The following is a 23,242-nucleotide window of genomic DNA, read 5'->3' on the forward strand; positions in this document are numbered from 1 at the left end:
GTCCTCTCGTCGCCGTGTTTAGGCTGCGGGCAGAGCGCTGCTATGGCTTGAAAGTGCTGCCACACAGTACTGCTCTGTCTTGTTGTGCACCGCATGTGTACAAGGTACTAAAAGGTGTACCCAAGTTAGTGAGTACCGGCGTCAGAGATAATGTGAGTAAAGTGGAAATCATAGATTTGCAAAGTAATTTAGTAAACTACTAACTATACCGTTAAAACAAATAGCCAGTTACATTAGAACATTTTTCTTTTCTGGTAGCAAGAAAGGGCGCCAGTTTTGTTCCGTTGAAATATTTGGTTTCGGTTTTTTTTTTGTTTTTTTTTTCTGCTGGTCCACCTGCTGAATGTGGAGGACAGGGGGCTGTCAAACTCCATTATTGGATTGCAATCTTTTCCCCTCTCTTCATGCCCCATTTTGTACTTCGGTTGGAAAATAAAGATTGAAATTGAATCGAAATTGAAATCTTTCGGCCTGATAAAAAGACAGCCAATATAGAGACGGCATTAAAAGTTGCATTCGTTATACATTGAACTGATTCCCTGGCTCTAGGGTCACCGTGAACATGTATACAGCCTACATTTTCAACGCAACCTGCAAATGTATACCGAGACAGAGCTAACTACACCATCGCGTTCGTTCATCAGCTTGATGATCGATACATGTCTGCCGGGATGATGCCGCGACCTCATCAGCCGGCCACCGATGCGTGACAATCGTCGCGTGACGATAGCGGACGACGCGGCTTCGCGCTTGACGATGGCCGACGACGTGGACGACGAGGCGTCAACTGGAACGCTCTAAAATGTCATTTGCCCACTCCCGAACCTTTTCCCCCAATTCTGGTCAAACGAAACGCCACGACGGACCGCAGACACGGTACGAACCAACGAAGCCATTTGCAACACAGCGTGATTGTCACGTGACCTTCGAGAGAAGCGCAGTGACGTGCGGAATTCGCAGTCACGTGATACGTTTTCGCAGCACCGGATTGGCTGAAATGGCTCGTAGCGTCCATTGCAGTACATGATGAAGTGGGGAAAAAAGAAAGGACAATGAGAAGGCAGTCGCGCGGGTGTCCCTAACGATCGGGCAGATTGACCGGCGTTGTCCCCTCGCCGCCCCTCCGGGACAAAGCTTTCTCCCCCCGAACCGAGTCCTCGCAATCAGTCACAAGCCGTGATTGAGCAACGCACGGCCGCGCACTCCGTGCCTCCGTCCGTATACGCGTACATGAGCATACAACGATGAGTCGATACTGTGAGAACCGCGCACGCTACCACGCTGCCTGGACAGCCGGCGCTCGCTCAGTTAGAAATTGTTGTTTTGGGGGGCTTTACGGGCCAAACCTGTCACTATGTGCAGACTGACAGACTGGCGCTTATCAGCTCGTGGCCACTCGATAAGCGCTCGGGGCGCGGGGTTCGTGGGAAAAGGAACGTCGGGCTCCGATTTGATGAAACTGATTTTACCAGTGGTTTCCTGTTCACAGAAGCGTTGTAACAAAACTGGCGAATGGCATCTGGTACGTCCTAGCGGAGGACTAAGGATGCGTTTCGAAAACCTGGGGATTTTTTTTACGTCGAAACGAAAGCTCGGTTACAACTTACACGGCGCCTTCTCGGATATTCTCCTGCATTCTAACTCGGCACCTGTGGACGCGTAGGCCAGCGCTTTGCCCTGGAGCCACCTTTAAAGTGACCTAGGCGACTCGGCGCTTGCTCCAAATCTCCGAGTCCAGTTCGACGTTACAAAGAGATGATGTCGTCGGCACGTTTTCACGCACCTTTTTTTTTGCGTTTCTTACCGGAATGTTTCGCTATAAACCGACACACACGGCCCTGACGTCAAACCGCAGCGGCGGCGCTTCTACATTGGTAGGGCGCATGTGCAGACGATTCACGCGAATCTGGGTCCTGCGCACGCGCAGTGCGCACTCATCGTGTGTGCTTGTTTTTACAAGAAGATATACTGCGCAGTGCGTGAAGCCCTTCCTCAAGGATCACGCACGACCAAAAGTGTTGCATTAAAGTAATTCAAGAACAGTGTCAATGGACCCTTTAAGAAATTTAGTGCCGTCTATTGTGGCTCAAATGTTACTCTAAACTGGCGTATGCTCGGTAAGAATCAGCGCCTGTTCGTCAACGGCAGACATAGAAAGGTTACGGCGTTCTTCGCTGTACTGTTAAGGCCTGTTCACACACGCAGCGGAGCGCTACAAGCATAGCGCTGACCTCGCGCTAAGCGCGTTCTGATGGAAGCGTTCACCAGCAATGTATCGCACTGCCAAAACGGTTGTTCATGGCAAACGATAAGTAGCTGACTGCACGTGAGAAGCGCTACATTAGCGCTTCGCTGCATGTGTGAACCGGCCTTTACTTTTAAGGGGGATCGGTGGCCGAGTGGGCTAGCGCACACCAGCTTGGAGCACGTGGAGCGAAAGCTCGCGCTGCAGAACCCAGGGATTTTGGGTTCAATCCCCACCCCTGCCCCTTTCGATCTGGATGAGCATCGTACAGGCGTGCGGTCGTGTATCACTACTGCGTGGTGCACGTTAAAGACCCCAGGCTACCGGTTGTACTGCACTGGCTAAATTGCTCATCTACACCGAGTGACTCGTCGCAACTTTAAATGACTGACCTACTACACGCTGTATAAATATCCCCACAACCCAATTTTACTTTTATATTTGTTTCAGTTTCGATGGCGTCAAGGAACTACCACTTTCTGCGAGGCGCTTAGTTGAGTAAAACTCACGATAAAATTTACCATATTTTATTGCGATGCGCTGTCTGGGGCGTGCCAAAGACCAGCAGTCTAAGGTTTACACGACACGCTCAAATGCGTATAGTTCATAGATATTTATAGGCATCGTCACGGTGACATCGGACAAAAATACAGTGAACTAGCGTCTAGAATGCCCAGACACAGCATTCGTTGCAGTCTTCAAATTCTTCCCTTATCAGCCATAAAAAGACCGCCATTAGCATGTACAAATTATATACACTTAGGCGATGATAGTTATTGTAGTGACCAGACTAAATTTCTGAGAGGATATATTCCCGTTTATCTAGCAGTTTCAAAATAGACTTCTTTCAAAAGGGGGCGATATCGGCGGCCGAGTGGGCTAGCACCTCGCCCTGGTGGTGGAGAGGAGCTCCGCCATTAGGCACGTGGAGCGAAAACTCGCGCTGCAGAACCCAGGGATCCTGGGTTCAATGAACACCCCTGCCCGTTTCGGTCTAAAGACATCACGTTTAGCGGTTGTACCCATCCCGCATCGCATTCTTTTTTTTTTTTTTTTTTGTAAGCTGTGCTGACAGCCTTTTTTTTTTTTTGTTTCCCAAATACATCGCTTTAATTTTAAGGCTCATTACGACAGATTAGAGCCAACCGCGCTGCTTATCCACCGTGGTTTCGTAACTATGGCCAGCATTAAATATAATAAAAGCGCACGTCAGTTGTACCCGCTTAAAGGCCGACGTACCACCTCGGTTTTCTGCAGGGAAGATAATCCTCTTGTCGCTCCCCTCTCCTAGGCTGCGAGAGGAGCCGAGTTGGGGCAAGGTAAAAGGTGGAGAGGATACAGAAAAGGAGAAAGGCGGGCAAAATTGGAAAGCGCGAAGTGTACGTCGGCCCTTAATGAATAGTTGACGGCGTGAGGCCCGCGTGAAGCATGCATACTTGTTTCGGTAGAATGGATCGATTGAAAGTGTTTTTATCTTACGGGTTTTCTATCCATAGTTGTATCCAGTGTTGTATACGGAACGGCGTTCCCGGAACGCGTTTCTTTTAAAAGGAACGAATGAACACTGCAGTTATATTTTGCATCGGTGGAACTGGAACGAGAACTCGTTGCATTTTGACTGGAAGGGAAGAAGGAACGGCGTTTCTTTTTTTTTTTTTTTTTTTGCCATGCTGAGTGATTTTTATTTTATTTCTAAGAGGGAAATTCTAAAAGTATAAAAACAAGAACTTTACGGAGATCAGCATCTCGTTAATTTTTTGGTTACTTATCTTAGGGTTTATTTTGTGTAGTGCGGGAGTGCTAGTGGGACATTGATTTTTTTTTCTTTTCAAAACCCGAGACTGTGGTACAAAATGCAAAACTTTTAGTCGAAGGAAAAGACACAAAAATGAGGGACGTTCCAAACTCAGCTACTTCCTTTGCTTCCACGAATCTTCATACAGCAAGAAAGCTAAGGCCGACTACAGCCATCACTGAACTTCCGCAAAGAGACCTACAGTTACAACAAAATAACAGGTGAACAGATATTGAACGCACCCTTATATCCGGAACATTGGTCACTTAAAAGATACACAAAAATTAACCTTTATTCCTTCTCCCCTTGCCTGCACCCCCCCCCCCCCCCCCCCCCCCCCATTTTTTTTAAGTGAACAACGAATCCAACCTTAACGAAGCAGGACTTGTAGTTCTGAAGACTGACCTTCCAAAAGTCACACCCTCTCTTTCACTTGCTCGTCTTGCGGACAGCAACATCAAGAAGAGACTGTTCCCAAGTTTGAACAAGGCACTTTGTGAGATTGAAACGTGTGAGGGTGTTTGAAAACGCTCATGCAATATGGGGTAGCAGCACATTTGGCTCGTCTGAATTGTCCACCACAAACATGAATAAGGTTATAAGCTGAGATTTGTAAACTTGAATATATCAAAAAATGAAAACCTGCTTCCGCTTGTTCTCTGTTCCCTGCGGCCTTCCATTACGGCAATTATTATAGTATATTCGCATTTGATGGTATAGATAAAAAACGAAGAAGAAAACTTTGCTCGATCCAACTAGATATGCTCATTAGCAAAATACAAAAGTAACGTATATGTAACTACACGTTCCACATTTTTAACTCTAACGGGAACGAGTTCCTTTCTCACAGGTGGAACTTGTAACGGAAACGCATTCCAAAAGTCAGAAGCAACGAGGAACGAGCTTTCGTTCCTCTCTTTGAGGAACGTGTACAACACTGGGTGTATCCTTCTGCGGCACAATCAATAAACCCCTTTCAAAACCACGTCAAAAAAAACTTTGGTGGTTTCTATTTTGTGGTTACCAAGCGTGTAACTGGATCCGAGACCTTATCCGGGTCCTTGTCGAACGCTGTCAAATAGATGTTTAAAGTATCATAACCCTAAGCAATGGCGGACTCCAATGATTGGCACAACAGCTACGAGATAGCTTACCCTTTTGGAAAATTTTAGTATTTTGTAATGTTGCGTTCACACATTCAGAAGTTATTCGGCCCTAATGGGCGTCGGGTGTCTCGGCTGAATAAAAGAGGAATTTAGCCAGTGCAGTGCAACCAACGTTACTGGATCGGATGGTTAATGGACCTATTATATTTAATTCTGGTCACAGTTATGAAACTACGGTGGATAAGCAGCGCGGTTGGCTTTAATCTGTCGTAATGAGCCTTAAAATCAAAGCGATGTATTTGGGAAACAATAAAAAAAAGGTTGTCAGCACAGTTTACAAAAAAAAAGTATACGATGCGGGAGGCGTCATCTTGACCTCCCTTTATCCCGAAACTCTAAGTTGAAGGTTTAGTGTGAGGTGTTATCACAATGTCCAGAAAATAATTTTGTATGAAAAAAAAAAAAAAAAAAAAAAAAAAAAAGATGGGGCAGTTTACGGTTTGGCGCGCGCTGTATAGTCCAAAGCAAGGGCCTTTGTATGTCATTATGCAAAAGGGCATCGCGCTCTGTGAGTATTAAGAGCTGCGCTACACGTATTTTTGAGACCACGTGCTGGAATACAATGGCAATTTAGGGTGGACTACAAACCAGAATGACAGCGAACACCTATATACTGCGTCGAACTCGGCCAATTTGGAAGAGAATTTTGACATGATTCGGCGCACTTATGGCGAAAAAGCAGCGAGTCGTGCGAGGTGTTTTTGTTTTCTTAAAGTGCACTCGCCTTTTCGAGTATAGTAGAACATCACTGGAAAATGAAGAGAGGCATGACGACTTTTCCCGACCTCTCTTCGTCTTGCACTGTTGTTCGGCAATTCTAGAGACGCGAGTGACTCTCAAAACACCTCGCACGACCCACTTCTTTTTCGCCATAAAGGCCTGTTCACACATGCAGCGGAGCACTACAAGCATAGCGTTGACCTCACGCTAAGCGCGTGCTGACAGGCGCGTTCATCAGCTTTGTATCGCACCGTCAAACCTGTTGCTCATGGCAGACGATAAGTAGTTGACGACGCGTGAGCAGCGCAACATCGGAGGACGACGAAGCGATTGATCTGCAAGACCTGTTTCTCTGACTTCTGAGCTATTCACAGCGCCGAAATTAAGGGGCCCTCGCGCCCTAAAGGGCCTCATGAACGAAGGGGGATCTCCCGTCACCCTCCGACCGCCAATGTTTGATCAGAAAGAGACGAATTCAGTGATTTTCGCACCGCACTAAGCCTATCAGCTGAAGTGGGTGGCCCAAACACTCAAGCTGCCAATACAGGGACCGTCGCGGCCACAGCGGGCCCAATAACGGAAGGCGTCCAGAGCATGCTGAACCAAGAAACCCTCGGCAAAATGGGCCATATAGAAGTTGACAACGAAGAAGGCACAGGTCAGCTGCAGAGTCCCGGCCCTTCCACCTCCAGACCCACCAAAGATTACCACCGCCGGAGGTGAGACAATTTTTTACAGTACTGGCAGGCGTGATTGAACGCCAACAGGCGATCCTGGAAGCTCTGAAAAATTTTTTGCGCAATTTGTGCCGCTACAACAAGAATCCCTGAATGACCCGCCTCAGCATAAACAGAGACACCCAAGACAATACCCCCGGTCTAGACGCAATAACGATAGGTTCCGGTCGCCCAGGGGCTCAACCACTGGGGACCACGAAGCAGAGTCTTATCAAGAAGTTCAACAAACGGAAGATGATATCCGCTTTACATCGGCACACCCCAAGCCACAAGATGACGGCCGGGCTTCTCAAGCTGGGGCGCCGACGTACAGCACATCCCAAGGACCCACGCCGGGTCAGTTCGTACCACCTGCACCGCTAACCGCGACGTCGGTCTCCCAGACAGACAACGATCAAGAATGGCCGCTCCCAGGCGCTTCCTCGCGGAAAATAAGACGGAGCCCACAAGCAACGGAGAAATACCACGAATCTACGCCGGGGTCACTCCCGGTACAAACTGTGGTGCTTCGCTTCGTGGGAAAGAAAGAAGTTGGTGCATTCACTGGGAAAGAAATCCACGATGCTGTCGAACATGCCGGCATCCACGCTCAATCAGACCACACCGCCCACCGGAATGAGAAAACGAATACCCTATCCATCACCACCAGGGAACCTACCATCACAGAAAAGTTCATGATAATCACGGAAATCCGCAAGGGGGACGAAGACATTCCCACCATACAAGGCCCTCGCTGGAAACGAGTGCCACGGAGTTGCGTACCTACGCGATCAGGGTAATGAGGTGTCTTCTGCACAACCCCTGCAGGATATCGTGTGCAGAACTCAGAAGGTGTTAGCAGCGACCCCTTGGTGAAGAAGGGCGACGTGATACTCGTGACATTTCAGGGCAAGACTCGCCCTAAACGGGTGGCGTACATGCACGAGGTCTTTGCCGTTCGTGAGTACAGCCCGAGACAACTAGTCTGCTTTCAATGCCATGCGATTGGTCACAAAATGGACGTGTGCCGAAGGAAAAATCCGCGCTGTGGAACGTGCCGCTCCGAGCACGATGGCATGGAGGAGTGCACGAAAGATCCAAAGTGCGCAAGCTGTGATGAGGCCCACGTGACTACAAGCAATGATTGTCCAAAGCGCGCAATCTCACAGCGGCGCACCACGAAGTAAAAAACGAGAACGGCGGAGAGAAACAAGCTGCGTTCGTCAACATACGTGTGTCGCCGCTTCTGTAGAATCACCTCGGGCCTTTTACCCACCACAGGAACCTCGGGGATTCTCCCAGCGCAAGCGCAGATAGTGCACTTTGAGCCAAGATGAGCGGCGGGTTTCCAAGCGGCGATCCTTTTGCGGCAGCGGCAGCACCCTGCGAGCATCGCTAACCACGTTCCTCGCCTATTACAGGTCGGTAAAAACTATATATCATTACATTGGCCTAATTCGATCGCGCTGCTGCTGAAGCTGTTGCCACTCTTACTGTGCTAGTGTCTAAACTTGTGTTTTTGTAAACTATCAAGAAGTGGCTAACACATATCCCTCGTGTCAGTTCCTAGCTTTCGAAGGGGGTGCGTTCGTAGAAGGCTCCGAGTGTGATTGCGAGTACCATTTCGGTAAATGTGGTGGAGTAACCAAGGAATCTTTCGCTGGAAAAAACCGAGGCCGCTAAAAAAGGTTGGTGGCGCCCACCTTGCAGGAGCGGTGGGTTGCAAGCAAGTGGTAGTGAGGAACATCCGCCTGAACTCGATATGAGAAATCTTCTCGCATTTATCAACCACAAGTTGGAAAGACACCCCCCCCCCCCCCCCCTTTTCTAAAACAGAAGGTACACAGCATGGAGGTGTCCGTTCAGTTTATGTCTAAACGCTTTGGTGAATTTAAACAGAAGTTCAAATCTCAAAAGCCCGAAATCAAAGAACTTAGAAAGAGAGTAACCGAAGTGGGAGAGAAGGATGACCCGCACAGGATCAGCTCCTGCAGGAGGTCAATGAACACGAATTTCAGAGCAGGCGTCTAAACCTAGATGTTCATGGGATCCCTGCGCCGCAGGACGAGAATCTGATTGTTTCGTTGAAGTTGCAAACAAACTAGGAGTGCCTCACCTCACCGTGTCTGACATTGTATCGGTTCCTAGGCCACCCGCTACACAAGGAAATGTGCCTGGAGTGATTATTGATTTAGCGAGGCACCAGACTAGGGATGCGTGGCTTAATAAAAAAAAAAGTAGGCTAAAGAACAGTGCCCCGCGACTGTTCATTCAAGAGAGCCTGACTCAGCGTGATCGGGAACTTCTTCGGGCATCTAAATAAAGCGCTAATGCGAAGAGCAATGCTTATGTATGGCATACAAACGGAAAGATTCTTGTCCGAAAAACTGAAGCAGCACGCGTTGTTCGCATCAAGTGACCTTGACAACTTGTAGATAACTCAGCGGCCAGCCAAATTTTGACAAAAATGATTGTGTCACCCTCAGTAGATTGTAGATATTACGACGATTCATTTTTCAATCAAACGTATCGATAGTATAGCTCACGCTTTTCCTGGATGCATTTTAGTTCCAGGAGCATAAACAATAAACAAGACAATCTTAATTTGTTTTTTGAATCAGTATCCATAAATTTTGATGCTTTGCTTTGTACGGAAACGTGGATCCCTGAAAAATCTGAGCTCCCTCATTTCAGTGTCTATAAATGCGACATTCTGGCCAGGACAAATAAAAGCAGAGGCGGCGTGGCGATTTATTTAAGAGAAGACACCTCATGCTATGTATTAGATGAGTTTTCCGCTATGTTTATGGACGTCGAGTTTCTTGTTGTGGACGCCGGAAGTGTTGTTATTGGTGTCGTTTATAGCCCATTGACTGGAGACAAATCTGTGTTTATATCTTTCCGTGAGGACTTGCTTGGGTTTCTTGGCTCAACAGCAAAGCCATTCTTTATATTGGGTGATAAAATATTGATTTACATAAAGAAGAAAAGCACGTGTTTGAATTACAGAATGTCTTGTGTACTTATAGATGTATTAATACAGTGACACTGCCCACTAGGGTGACCTCAGTTACCGCTACCTGTCTCGACGTATGTATAACTACTTAAAAGACTCACAAGGTTTCTTCTGTCATTTTAACACACACGACATAATTGACCAATTACCTATTTTCTGTTTTGCGCCATTCCTTAAAAAAAGCTAACTCAACGTAGCGGTTACAGCTACAAAAAAATAGACGAAGATTCTTTGAAAACGTTTCGTTACCTAATCACTGCCATCGATTGGAAGAGTAAATTTGTTGAACACGACCCAAATATCGCGTACGCTAGCTTTTCTAAAAAGACTTCCAATATGTTATAACACTGCCTTCCCACTTAAACTTATAAACAAACAAAAAAAAACTAGATTGCGCAAAACTTGGATGACCGATGAGTTATACACACAGGCTAAAGAAAAAACAAAAAAATGATGATTTTTTTAAAAGCAGAGATCAAGACATTTTATCAGCCTACAAAAAGTTCTCAAATAAGCTAACACCTGATTTGAAAAATACAAAACATGATTTTTATCAACGCCTATTTTTTCGGGTTCATAATGAGCCCAGAAAAATATGGGAGGCGGTAAGTACCTCACAAACAATAACAATCGCGCCACAGAAATACAAACTGTGGTTGTCGATTTCCAAGCGTGTGAGCGGGTTGAACTTATCTAACGCAATGAACGAGCATTTTGTAAAAGTTGGCGGGTGTACTGCAGATACACAAGCATATTGCGTCACACCTAGCACGACTTCCTTAACGAACTCGATAATGTTATCAACAGTCACCTTACAGAAAATAGAACTACTACTAACAAAAATAAAAACTAATGTAGCCGCTGGCATTGACGATCCTTAAACCATGTCCTATTAGATACGTTTTCCGAGATATTAGCAACGTCCTATCACACATCATAAACTGCATGCTAGAAATGGGTATATTTTCTGAGCAACTTAAAATTGCCAAGGTTACACCTGTCTACAAAGGGGGCGGAGAATACTTACAATATTTTAGACCAATTTCGGTCACCTATATTCTCTAAATCGTTTGAGGGCGTTCTACGAAGCAGAATACACCAATTTATATCCAAGTATATTATGTGATTAACAAATCACGATATGGATTCCAGAAAAGTAAATCCACGGAGCATGCACTCGTAAAGGCAAAAGGCAAAATAATATATTGAGAATAAACTATATACACTAGGATTTAAATTTTTTAGACCTAAGTAAAGCATTTGCCACTATATAACGCGCGATACTGTTTAGAAAATTACATACATATAGAATAAGTGAAATAGCTTTGGGTCTCATAAAAACAATTATCTTCAAAATCGATTTCAAGCTGTTAAAATGAATAACATTGTCTCAAGTACATTGGAAACAAAATGCGGTGTCCCGCAAGGTTCGTTTTAAGTTCCCTTCTGTTTTTCTATATAAGTTATATTACAGCAATCTCGGGATCTCCTGAGCTTATTATGTATGCGAATGACACCAGCGTATTCTTCGCAGCCTCATCCAAAGCCCAGTGTGAACTCACGGCAAATAGCTATCTTGCCAACCTAGCTGCATGGCTTCAAGCAAACAAGCTAAAATTAAATACACACAAAAAAACGAAGCATATACTATTTGCCCCTAAAGACAAACGCGACAGTACCAACATAGTTATACATTTTACAGATGAAATTATAGAACAAGTCCACGAACAGACATTTTCGTGAGTTTGGTTCAATCAAGAGCTAAATTGAAACATACATGTGAATACAAATATGTTCCCAGCTTTCACGGTCGGTTGGATGTCTATAAAAAATAGGGCACCTTATACCAAAATGGTTAAAGAAAAACTTGTTCATACTCTTTTACTCGAGGCTCTGTTATTGTCGTCTAGGGCGGAGCACGACATCGACCACAAACTACAACTCGCTGCTCACACTGCAGAAAAAAGTGTTGTGCCTACTTAAAAGTTATGAAGGTAAATTACAAAACCTGCACACTGCTACACTTAAGAAGAAAAATATATGGAATACTCAAGGGCAATCAGATTTATAATTTTAAGTTATTACAACTGATTCAGAGCAAAAGCTTTATGTGACGGATATATGTGACGTAACGCATGCACAACCTCTTCAACACGCGCATAAGCGGCCCCCTCAGACCCGCGCAAATTATGGAGCACAAACACTGGAATATCAAGTGAGTAAAGCTCTTAATACCATTAAAGACCTCATATATTTTACGAACACTTTTAGAAAATTTAAAAGAGAGCTCAGGACACTCATGTTGGGCAAAGGTATTCCCTTATTCTCTGAATATGTATGTAATAACTAGATGTTTTTCTGGTATATTCTAAAAAAAAAAAAAATGAATATTTTGTTTATCTCTAAGCGTTAACTTTGCATACTGTGTGCTGCTGGAAAGCGTTGCACTGGGGACAGAGACCTTGTCAGGCTTCACGCCTTTAGTCCCTGTGTCCATTTCGGTTGATTCCGGAAATAAAATAAACATTCATACAATCATTCCTACACATGATAAATCAGGCGAAAACTTTTTTTTTGGATACGCTCGTGTCGCATTGCCGAGGGCACTATATAGAAATGTAATCATTATCTCTGAAAACGTTTCCCTTTCGTATATTCCACCGCGCGCGTCCTGCCAACTTCGAAGGGTGACGAAACTGTATATAACGTCGTTCCCCATAACGAGCCGAATCACGGTAACGGTTTTTTGTCGTACGTATTTGGCAAGGCGTAACGGTCCGAATCGACGCGGTACTCGAATGGTCGATTTCGTGCGGGACGGTGGCAGCTCTTACCCTCTATTAGCCCCTGGGCGGAGGGGGGAGGGGGTGCAGATTGACCTCCCTCCTCTTTCCCCTTGGAATTGGGACGCTCCACTCTAATGAGGGACATTCGAAACTCTCCCCATAGGAGGGAAAGTCCTCCCATCCAAACGAGCGGATCCATCCTGCGAGATTCGTTAGGGCACGTCTGCTACGAGCGTCGCATCCCCCGGATTAAATGAGAACGCCGGAGTTCCAAGCGGGAGGGGATTCAGAGTACGTGCACGACGTGCCATTAGACGAACAAAAATAAAAGTTTGAAAGGTTGACGAGCGAAGTCCATCACATTTTATGAAGGGAGTTACTGCGAGGGTGAAAGGAATTGTAATTCTAAAAAAGTATATTATCGGTTTTTAGATTTTGGTAACTCTTCACAATCTCCAACGAGATCGCGACTGTGTTGATATTCAAATCGTTGTTTGTGAGGGCGCGACTGCCTAATAGTAGCGTTGATGGCATTCAGGAAACTGTACACGTACAAATAATTGTGGGGTGTGTATGTTTAGACAGCGGGGAAGTATAGTCATCCGCAATGGGCGTCTGGTGTCCGCGCTGTAGATGCGAAATCTATATAGCGCAGTACGCCTGCTAGTCTAGGGTCTTTAATGTGCATCACGCACGCACTAATAATACGTGACCGCCCGCCGGTACGACGCTTATCCAAATCGAACCGGGCAGGGCCATGGGGTTTGAGCGCAAGGTCTCCGGGTTGTTTGCACATGCCGCGCTAATCTATTCAAATATGTGAACGTGAGTTCGTACGAAACCTTTTAGAATCGAAAAGATGTGTTGAGTGTACAAGGAATTTCGGTACGGCGAGGGCTGTCAAAAATCAGAACAAATACAGCAATAACGAGTCAAGTACACACGGCTTATGCGTAAAATTGTACCGGGTGTGTGCTAGAAAAAAGGACCGTGCTCTTCTCACCGCAAACGCATACTGCTATTTCCGCTTAATCTCGGTTCAAATGTATCGCCACAGCTGTTCACACTAGATGCAGGAGCAGCGGCGTAGACTTTCCACTTTCCCAAGGGGGGGGGGGGGGGGGGGGGGTGCTGCGCTTTACCTTTTCGACAGAACTGGGGACTGAAGCTAACGAAAACACGCTTGTATTCCATTTCCCATGTATTTTGTCACTAAAGGCAAAGTGGGCTTTTTTTGTTTACATGCGGCTACTAGAAGCTCGTTACATGGCACGTAAACAGCGTCTCGGTAAAGATCATGGCCCGGGACCGTTCTGCCCCCCCCCCCCCCCCCCCCCCCCCCCATGGATTTCACCAGCGGGGCACGAGCCCCGATGTCCGCCATAGTCTACGCCAGACTTGTACGTAATCCGTTACAAGTAACGAAATTACTTGTAATTCCTTACATTTATCAGTAATTAAGTAACGGAATAATTACACATTTAATAGAGTAATTTTAATATAATTCCCTTACATCTTTTACGTAACGGATTCCTAGTAATCGGTTACATTTTTTTTATATTATTTTACCCTGTTTTAAAAGCTGCTTACTTTTGTGTAGTTCAACTTCTAGGGTTGGCCCACTTTATTTGTGAATTCCAGCCAGGATATCTGCATCTCAGTCACCCTTTTTGTGAGTCAGCTTTTTGCCAGCATTTTGAAAATGGTAATAGTCTTCCTTTCTTCTTCCTGTTTTGCCCCAGCAGGACGCATCTTATCTCAAGCAGATATTTCTACAAATAAAACATAATGGTGGCTGATGTAGACTTGATATTCTGGGCTAGGAGGGGAGAGTGAAATTTGTGAGTCGGGCCATAGCGCGGCTTTCTTAGTACTCTGCCCTTCGCTGCCCGTGGCATCAGCGGGCGTCTATCTCAAGAACACCGGAGTAAACTGCAATCGGTTCGTGCTCCGTGCGTTTTTGAACGGCACCAAGAAAGGTACACACGGCAAACCTGCTTTACAGTTCCTGGTTTCAACAGACGTTCTAATTAATTGTTGTTATGAGTGTCCTTTTTTATTGCTTATATTTATAAACTGGAAACTTTTTTTTTGCACCAAAGTTTCAACCGAGGCTCGACCTGTTCAGAACCAAAGAAGAATATGGAGCCAAACCTTATTTATTATTTAATTATCACCTTACTGCTACAATGTTTTGCAATTGTCTGGCAATATATGTCGTTTCTTATTTTAGTTTTGGTTAGATGTACGATTACTTCCTCAGGTTCGCGATTTAGACAATGGAGAATTTTTGTAGTTCGGTCCGATGACTCCGATAACGATATTCCGCCGCCGCCTTTGCGCATTTATCATATCGTTATCGGGGGCATCGGAACGATCTACTACTAAACTCTCGAATATTAGGCAGCGACTGCAACGACGAAGCTTTTTTCTATCTTCGAGATAAATAGTACTTCCATTGCTTCGCTGAAGAAGCTCAATGCAGAGCATGAAGCATTCGTGAGGAACAATATGGCACTTCCATCCAGTGCCTCAGCTCAAATAGTGTTCAGCGTAGCAGTCGACATATTGTGTAAGAAATAACGCAAAGTGTCTGACGAGACTTTTGAGAGCCAGCTGTTGCTCGAAATACTCAAGGTCATTAAATGTAAGAGGTTGCAACAATAAGAACTTGAATAACCCCCTTCCCTTTGGTTCTTAATTGAGAATAATGTTAAAAGTAACGCCACGAAAGTAACGGATTACTTTTTGGGGTAACGGTCAGTTACTTTTATAGGAGGGTAATTGTAATTGTAATAAATTACAATTTAGCCTTGAGTAATCGTAAATGTAAATCCTTACTATATTTCAGTAACGTGTACAAGTCTGGTCTACGCCTATGTGCAGGAGTTTTTGAACTTGCGGTAACATAATTTAAATTTTATAAGGGACTTGCGGAAATTTCCAGTGAGTACCCGCGTTTCCGCTACACACAGAAAAAAAAGGTATTACTAGCCTTTCGCTGAGGGAGGAACGATCTTGTAACCTAGCATGCTCTTTCAGACATTGAGAAACTTTCGTCCCTAAGCGCAGGCGAGCAAAGTTCCTCCCCTTCCCGCATCTCATTATGGCAAACCTGAATTCAGCGAATCCAGCTCAATAAGGCTTAGCGAGGACGCTACACCTATTGTCGCTCCTTATACGAAACGTTGCCGCGATTTAACCGAAACTAGTTGACATAGTTTTCGAACAAGGAGATACCTGGGGCTACTGGCAGTCCTCCAATACCTTAAAGCAGCTATCGCAAGAGAAGCAGTAAGCTGCAGCTCCTCACCCATTTAAAGAAGTAACTGATTCCGGGGCGAGAGGAGTAGCAAATAAGAACGTAACACGATTATAATGCAATTAAATGCAAAGGTGCAAGCGAGCTGGACAATAATTATGAAAATAATCCCTGGAGAAGGGGAACAAGAGGGACAAAGGACAAACACAAATCTCCAAACACAGCTAAGGTGACTGGTGCGCGACCGAAAAATCCGCCTGGTCCGGGTATCGAACCCGGGACCTCTCCATTACAGGTGGAGCGCTCTACCAATTGAGCTAACCAGAGGTTAGACATCAGTAGAGCAAACGGGTTTTATCAGCCGCCACCAGTCTAACACCAACAGGGGTGAAGCTTGCAATTTAAGGTAATGATTATAATGCAATTAAATGCAAAGGTGCAAGCGAGCTGGACAATAATTATGAAAATAATCCCTGGAGAAGGGGAACAAGAGGGACAAAGGACAAACACAAATCTCCAAACACAGCTAAGGTGACTTGTGCGCGACCGAAAAAATCCGCCTGGTCCGGGTATCGAACCCGGGACCTCTCCATTACAGGTGGAGCGCTCTAACCAATTGAGCTAACCAGGGGTTAGACATCAGTAGAGCAAACGGGTTTTATCAGCCGCCACCAGTCTACCCGGACCAGGCGGATTTTTTCGGTCGCGCACCAGTCACCTTAGCTGTGTTTGGAGATTTGTGTTTGTCCTTTGTCCCTCTTGTTCCCCTTCTCCAGGGATTATTTTCATAATTATTGTCCAGCTCGCTTGCACCTTTGCATTTAATTGCATTATAATCATTACCTTAAATTGCAAGCTTCACCCCTGTTGGTGTTAGACTGGTGGCGGCTGATAAAACCCGTTTGCTCTACTGATGTCTAACCCCTGGTTAGCTCAATTGGTAGAGCGCTCCACCTGTAATGGAGAGGTCCCGGGTTCGATACCCGGACCAGGCGGATTTTTTCGGTCGCGCACCAGTCACCTTAGCTGTGTTTGGAGATTTGTGTTTGTCCTTTGTCCCTCTTGTTCCCCTTCTCCAGGGATTATTTTCATAACGTAACACGAGCTTTTCACGAACTGCGCAGGTAAGGAAACCTGCGTTTCTAACGCAGTCCCTCGGTCCTATCGTTGATAAAGCTGCGATTTTAAACGAAGAAAACTGAATTCCGGCCACTTTGTGTTTGTACTTCACGTCTTACTTTTGCCATTCCTCGACCCACAATTTTTGTAGTGTGAGCTACACTGGCCGAAATTGAGCAGTTTCGCGCAGCTCCTGGAGAGCTGTGCTGCGCATGCGCGAGTAAACAATACAGAGAGACACCTTGCATGGCTCACGTACTTTATTTTTTTTACGTTTTAAATATTTTTATCCGCTCATAAAATGCACAACGGCGTCATTTTTATTCAGTGATAGGACTGGAATATTAGCAATGTATAAGAGTAACCGGAATGCTGGCGAACCTTGAACACACTCTATAGAGTGACCCAAGTCACCAGGCTCGATGTAAAACGGACCGTAAAAATCCACGCCTGCACGTAGCAATCTAAACTTTTCGTCAAAGGTGTATTTACAGGTCGGTTTTTTTTCTTGTAAAATTACGAAGCGTAGCTGTCTTTCTGCAATAAATAGGGCCAAGAAACTTGCCAGGGTCTACGGCGGGCTGCGACGCAGACGACGAAGTCGAGGAGCGGGGTGTGTTTGGCGTTCATAATAGATGGCGCTACCTCCTTATCACGACGGCTTGCGACCACTGTGGTCTATTAAAATGAACATAATTTTTCTGGAATGTACCTTTGGTTAAAAAATGAATGCGGAAAATAAAATTTAAAAAAAAAAGTGTCTGCAAAACGACGGCGCTTTGGTGCCAACGGATTTCGTCTGCGTGTCGTCTGCTTTCCTTCGCTTGACGGCTACACGTTCGGACGCTGCTCCCAACGTCATTTATCAATACGAACGCCAAACACACCCCGCTAATCGACTTGGTCGTCTGCGTCGCCGTCCGCCGTTGATTTTCGCAAGTTTTTTGGCCCTATTTTTTAGAGAAACGGAGCTACGCTTTGTAATTTTACGAGAAAAAACCGACCTGTTAAATACACCTTTGACGAAAAGTTTTTATTGCTACGTGCAGGCGTCGATTTTTACGGTCCATTTTAGATCGAGCCTGGTGACTTGGGCCATCCTATATATTCCTTTTGATCGTTATTTTGCATTGAATCGTCGCTCGTTTTTACACACCTGCTGCGGAACATATGTTTGGGACTGAAATGTAGCGAAGTTAAACATCGTTCACTGATGAATAGAAATGCGCTAACTAAAACAATTACACTTTTACAATGTTAATCAACGCACATACTATTCGGTACGACCGAAGTAACCAAAGTGTTCCTTGTTATTTTGTGGCGAAGAGACAAAATGCACGCGGGTTTTCCCATAGGAATGCACACGAGCACCGCAAAAGTAGACTGGTTGCTGTCTGCTTCAATTTGTGTCACGGAAGTCGCATAGACAATAGCGCCAGTTGAGCCTGTAACGTACGTACATTATAATAACTCTATGGTGAACACATCGGAGTAGGCCACGCACCCACGCCCCTAGGTTCACTTCCAGGTGGCGCAGCCTGTACCGCGAGCCACGCGCTCCTCTGTTCACATTTCATTTTTCCCCGATAGTACCTGTACCCTATCGAACGGGCAGTAGTTGGCGCCACCATACTATTTGGTGTGGCTAGAGATGATATAACTCTACCAAAAAGATGGCCGATCGTGGCCGCATTCGCGGAGCGGTGGAAGTGCAGTGATTCGAACACTGCACTTCCACCTTTTATACTCGTCGTTTTGAAGGTACAGATTTCCTCGATGATTATTTAAGCACTACATAATGCTCCCAGTATGTTGATTTCTTCTCAGTAGTGTCATTCCTCATAAGGTATTTGCAAAGACCCAAGGAATCAGTCTCTTAGAAAAAAGTAAATGTTCGTGCCGTAATTGTTTGCGACTGCCAATAAAACAATTCATTGAACCGCTGTTCCTAGCAGCCATGTTTTCGCCTCCAAGCAAAGCACGTCGTAGAACAGTACGAGGGATGCAAGCTTTTCTATCATAGCATTTGTTTTTAGTTTTTGAGCCGTTCGTGTGCGGCTGTAATAGTCTTTTACAGTTAATTTCTGCAAAGGAGGTATTCGCTCAGTTGGAAGCGGTGTTTCATAGCAGAGAATTCGCCTTTCTGCCAACATGAATACGGATAAAGCTGTGCTTTTCGGCAGATATTGTGTACGGCTAGCAACGCCGTAATGAGTTCGAAAATGAGCTTCTCGGCCACAGGGTATACTGTCGACTGAAAATTATCCGGCTATAAGACAAACAAAAAATATTACTATACCAGATCCGTCCTTCAGTGTGACCTCGTTTAATGTTGATATACGAAACTGTAGATATACGTACTTTTCGTCATATTTCAAGTTTGTTGAGCCCTTTTCCGAGTGCGCTACGCTTTTGAGGAGGGAACAACATGACACTGCGGGTGACAGTTACATTGGCGTGTACGAAAGGGGCTACGGTTCACAAGTGTTCCAACATCACCCGCATGTCGATCGATTGCACGTAATGGCTCGAGCGATCTCTAAAAAAGAAAAAAAAATTAATGTAAAGCAGGATGCCAACCTGCGATATCATGCGTCATATCGTCTTGCTGTTGCATCACAGGTACGCGAAAGACATGGTGTCATTGACGAGCGGACGGTTCCAGTCTTCGGTTACAGCGCAAAGCAGTGTCGATGTTGGCGACACGTGCAAGTACAAAACCACGGCGATCGTCGGTGGCACCTGTTGGAATTCGGGTTGCAGAGTTGAGAGATGGCCATGTTATCGGAAATGTATAGTGAACCAATGTTTTAATAATATGAAGCGAGCATCGACAGCCGGGCCAGCCAGCTCCGTGCCGCGGATCGACGCGGCGACACGGGAGAGATTAGGGGCGTGCACACAAAGTTCTCTCCGGTGCGAGCTTTGTCTGCTAGGCTATGCCATTACGGAGTTTTAGCGAGTCGTTTTTCAAGCACACGGTTCCGAAATCACGAACGGTACAGCTGGTCCGTTCCGTGAAACCGTACGTCAAATTCGACATACTTTAGCGAATCGTGAAAGTGGCGCGACCGTGTAAACGATGATGCTGATCATGCTTAACGGTGGCGCCACCTTCTAGCAAGCGTGTGAAACATTCTGCAACGTGTAAATCCGTGGCGGCTCGTGTTTCCGGCGTACGACTGATGTAAACAAGACGACCGGCGTAACATTTGCCGGTCGGAATTTCAAGAACTGCGAAGCTAGATAGACTAAAAAGTGTCTGAACGACCGTAAAGGTATGTGGTGTGTCTCCGTCATCTTGAACTTGAACGATCGTTCACGTTGTGTGCCGTCGAACTAAATAATTTCGTCTGCTCGCGGTCGCCACGGCAGCTAGTCTGCCCGGCAGATCGCAAAACTTTACTAGCATGGGCCGTTTACAGCATTCACGATCGCTTACCATTGTGAGCAGTCCTCGAAATGAATTGATTCAACCTCTCAAATGAAGCAGACTTAAACAGGACGGCAAATCGCCTCCCGCTGTCCTAAGCCTAACGCTCGGCTGGGTCAGCGAAGGCGGTCGCCGAACCGACCGCCATCTTTTTTTTACCCGAGTCGTGAACGGTGCTGGCTGCGTTGCGGTGACGACTCCAGCGGCCGGAATGGGAGAAACGAACGAGAAGACCCTCCCGACTCCCCGAACGACTCGCGCGCGCATGCGCAGTGGCGTCGCGGATGCGTTCGAGGGCGAACCGTTCGTGTGGAAACGACCTGCTAAAACTCCCATTGACAGCACACAGCCCCTGTCCCGCGTAGCAAAAGAGCGCGGGGCTTTGATTGACAATATTTTGTATTCAACGCCCACTTCTCTTTCTCTCTCTCTCTCTGCTTTTCTTATCTGTTGGTAGAGCAAATGTCTGAAGAGCGCGCGTTGGCGTGACACTCGTTTTGCGCGCCATAAACAGTGCTGGTGCAATGACGCGCGGTTTATGCTACGCATGAGGAGTATCACGCAAGCAAGCGCTATTGAGATCTTTGCTCAAAGGCGGTTAGCTCTGCCAGCAGATAAGAAGCAGGGGTTGTGTGCGGTGAACGGAATAGCCTAGCACACGACGGTCGCACCGGAAAGAGCTTTGTGCGCACGCCCCTAATCTCTCCCATGTCGCCGCACCCCTCCACGGGACGACGCTGGCCGGGCCAGCGGTCGCCGCTGGCTTGGTAATATTAAAAAATTGGACCACTGTACATAGCACTGCTGGCACTGCTCCGAACTCTAATAAAAAAAAGGGTGTAGCCATTACACTCCTTGTCACATATACGGCACCCCAAAACTTGAGTTCGACGTACAGCGTACCGACGTCGAACTGACGGCCCCAACTTTTATGAGAGGCTTGATGCCGGTGGGATATAACCTATTAAAAAGATAAAGCACGTATCAAAGACTACAGAAAAAAAAGAACACTGAGGTTTTGCAGTAAAATAAACAAAAAAAAAAAAAAACTCCCGTTAACTTCTTTTTTTTTTTTTGCATTTAGTTGCACGTACATTAGCTACGGTATTTTTATAAGTTGTACAACTCGGCTATCAAGACGCTCGTGAAAGTTGGTAGCGTCGGTTCAACTTCAGTGCGCTGTGCGTCCAGCGGAAGTTTTGGGGTGTCTTAGATGTGACATAGGGTGTAAGAATATACACTTTTTTTTCTGCGGAGCTCCACCGTTTCTAACTGCTGCTTAGTTTGCTCGTTTGACAAAAGTAGCTGTCAAAAGGTCAGCGACACTTTTGGTCGCGCACTTCGCTAATACATGCCGACCGACACTGAGCGTTCGGTGATGCGCAGTTCATTTTTGCGATGAAAAAAACACGATTATTTTTTCTTCCAAACACCTCGCCATCAATAGCATATGCTTCAGGGGCAGCCACACTATGGACGCATGCAAAGTTTTTTCGGTTAATTGAGAAAAAAAACAGCTTCACAGGCATCACTGTTTTTTTTCTAGTGGTCAATGTAGAGCGACGTTTGACACAAGGTAGCCAAGTAAATATTTATAAATCTGATCACATTAATTACACTCCTAGAGAAACTTACTTCGAACGTGTTCAGTATGGTTTGCACTCAGCTTAGATCGTCTTCTAATAGGACGGTTTTGTTATCGCCGACCCTCTTCTCGCGTAGCACGTACACATCTTCAAGCTGCATGGATCCGCAATAATCTGCAGCAATTACGGCACAAGCAAGATACAAAACTGTTATAAAGAAACAAGTGCGACATGCTTGCACATAACAATGAATTACTTTTTAAAAACCCGCGACACATCGCATATTAAGAGTCAACGAGAATACATAACTAAAATCGTTATCCGACAAAGATTGGGGCCAGTTTTAGAGCGGAAAACGTGAGCCTTGCCATCCACCCAGCATCGATATCTTTGGTATTCCCACGAACGACAATTTTCCTAAAATACGTATAATCTTGAGAACGGCGTATTTACAGAAGAAAAAAAAAAAACGAAAAAAAAAACATTATCGCTTCAATCAATGACGTAGATGTCCAAATGGACATTTGGACATTTTTTTGGATGTCTTGAAACCGGAAGTGTCGTTTAACTTTTTCTCTTTCCCTTTAATCGATGGCGGCAATGAAGGGCGCACGTGCCTGCCAACTGGGCCAATCGCACGCTAGTTTCGCCCTCACTTGCACCCCTCCTTTCTCCGCGTGCAGATGACGCGTCACTTTTCAGCTTGAGATTTTTTCCAGTTGCAGCCGACCTTTTACTGTCAGAGAACTAACTTTTCTTGGGTCTTAAAAAACTAAAAACTCTTAAGCAAACAGCGGTGACGGGACAGCTTCAACTCACGTATACATCTAGCTTGAAATCTCGCCGGACTCCATTATTAACTTTCGTCCTATGTCTTTCTTAACGATGAAATCTTTTTTTTTTTTTTACCTCACTAAGGTTATTTTGTCGTTGATTGCGCCAGTTAGACTATAGTCGCTTACATAAATGAGTGTCGCCCGGTACCGTAATTTTTGTGCATTCCGGTCTTTATACGGGACCATGACGAGACGGCGAAACAAAAGCGGACCCATCGGTAGTCAAAATGTAGATATCTCTGGGTGACTCGAAACAAAAAACTAAGTAAACATAGGTTTCTGTGGCCCAAAACCCTCCCGAGTAGTAATGTTCGAGTTCTGTCATCAAGGGAGTCACTCACCGAGCTTTCCCGTTTTAGAAACTCCCAAAACGATGCCAATGACTGGTTGACTTTAAGCAAACCAATGGGGAATGTAGCATGTGCTGTTCAACAACATGGCGGAACGCGGCATGCCCAAAATGAAAAGGCGTTTCGTGAAACCGTCCTGTAGGCCAGGCTGGAGAACGAAACGTCGTCTGCCCCTTCCACTGTGCCAGACGGTCTCTTTCAGAGGAACGACA

The 23,242-nt window shown here is 45.7% G+C and overlaps 1 protein-coding gene across 1 annotated transcript in view; it reads right to left on the reverse strand.

The window, feature by feature from the left end:
* Positions 1-23,242, reverse strand: part of LOC8039230 (metabotropic glutamate receptor 6) — a 223,672-nt gene that overhangs the window by 108,199 nt on the left and 92,231 nt on the right. The gene's annotated exons all lie outside the window — the stretch shown is intronic.

This window comes from Ixodes scapularis, unplaced genomic scaffold (genome assembly GCF_016920785.2).
Source record: "Ixodes scapularis isolate PalLabHiFi unplaced genomic scaffold, ASM1692078v2 PGA_scaffold1__304_contigs__length_218370807, whole genome shotgun sequence".
Classification (NCBI taxonomy): domain Eukaryota; kingdom Metazoa; phylum Arthropoda; class Arachnida; order Ixodida; family Ixodidae; genus Ixodes; species Ixodes scapularis.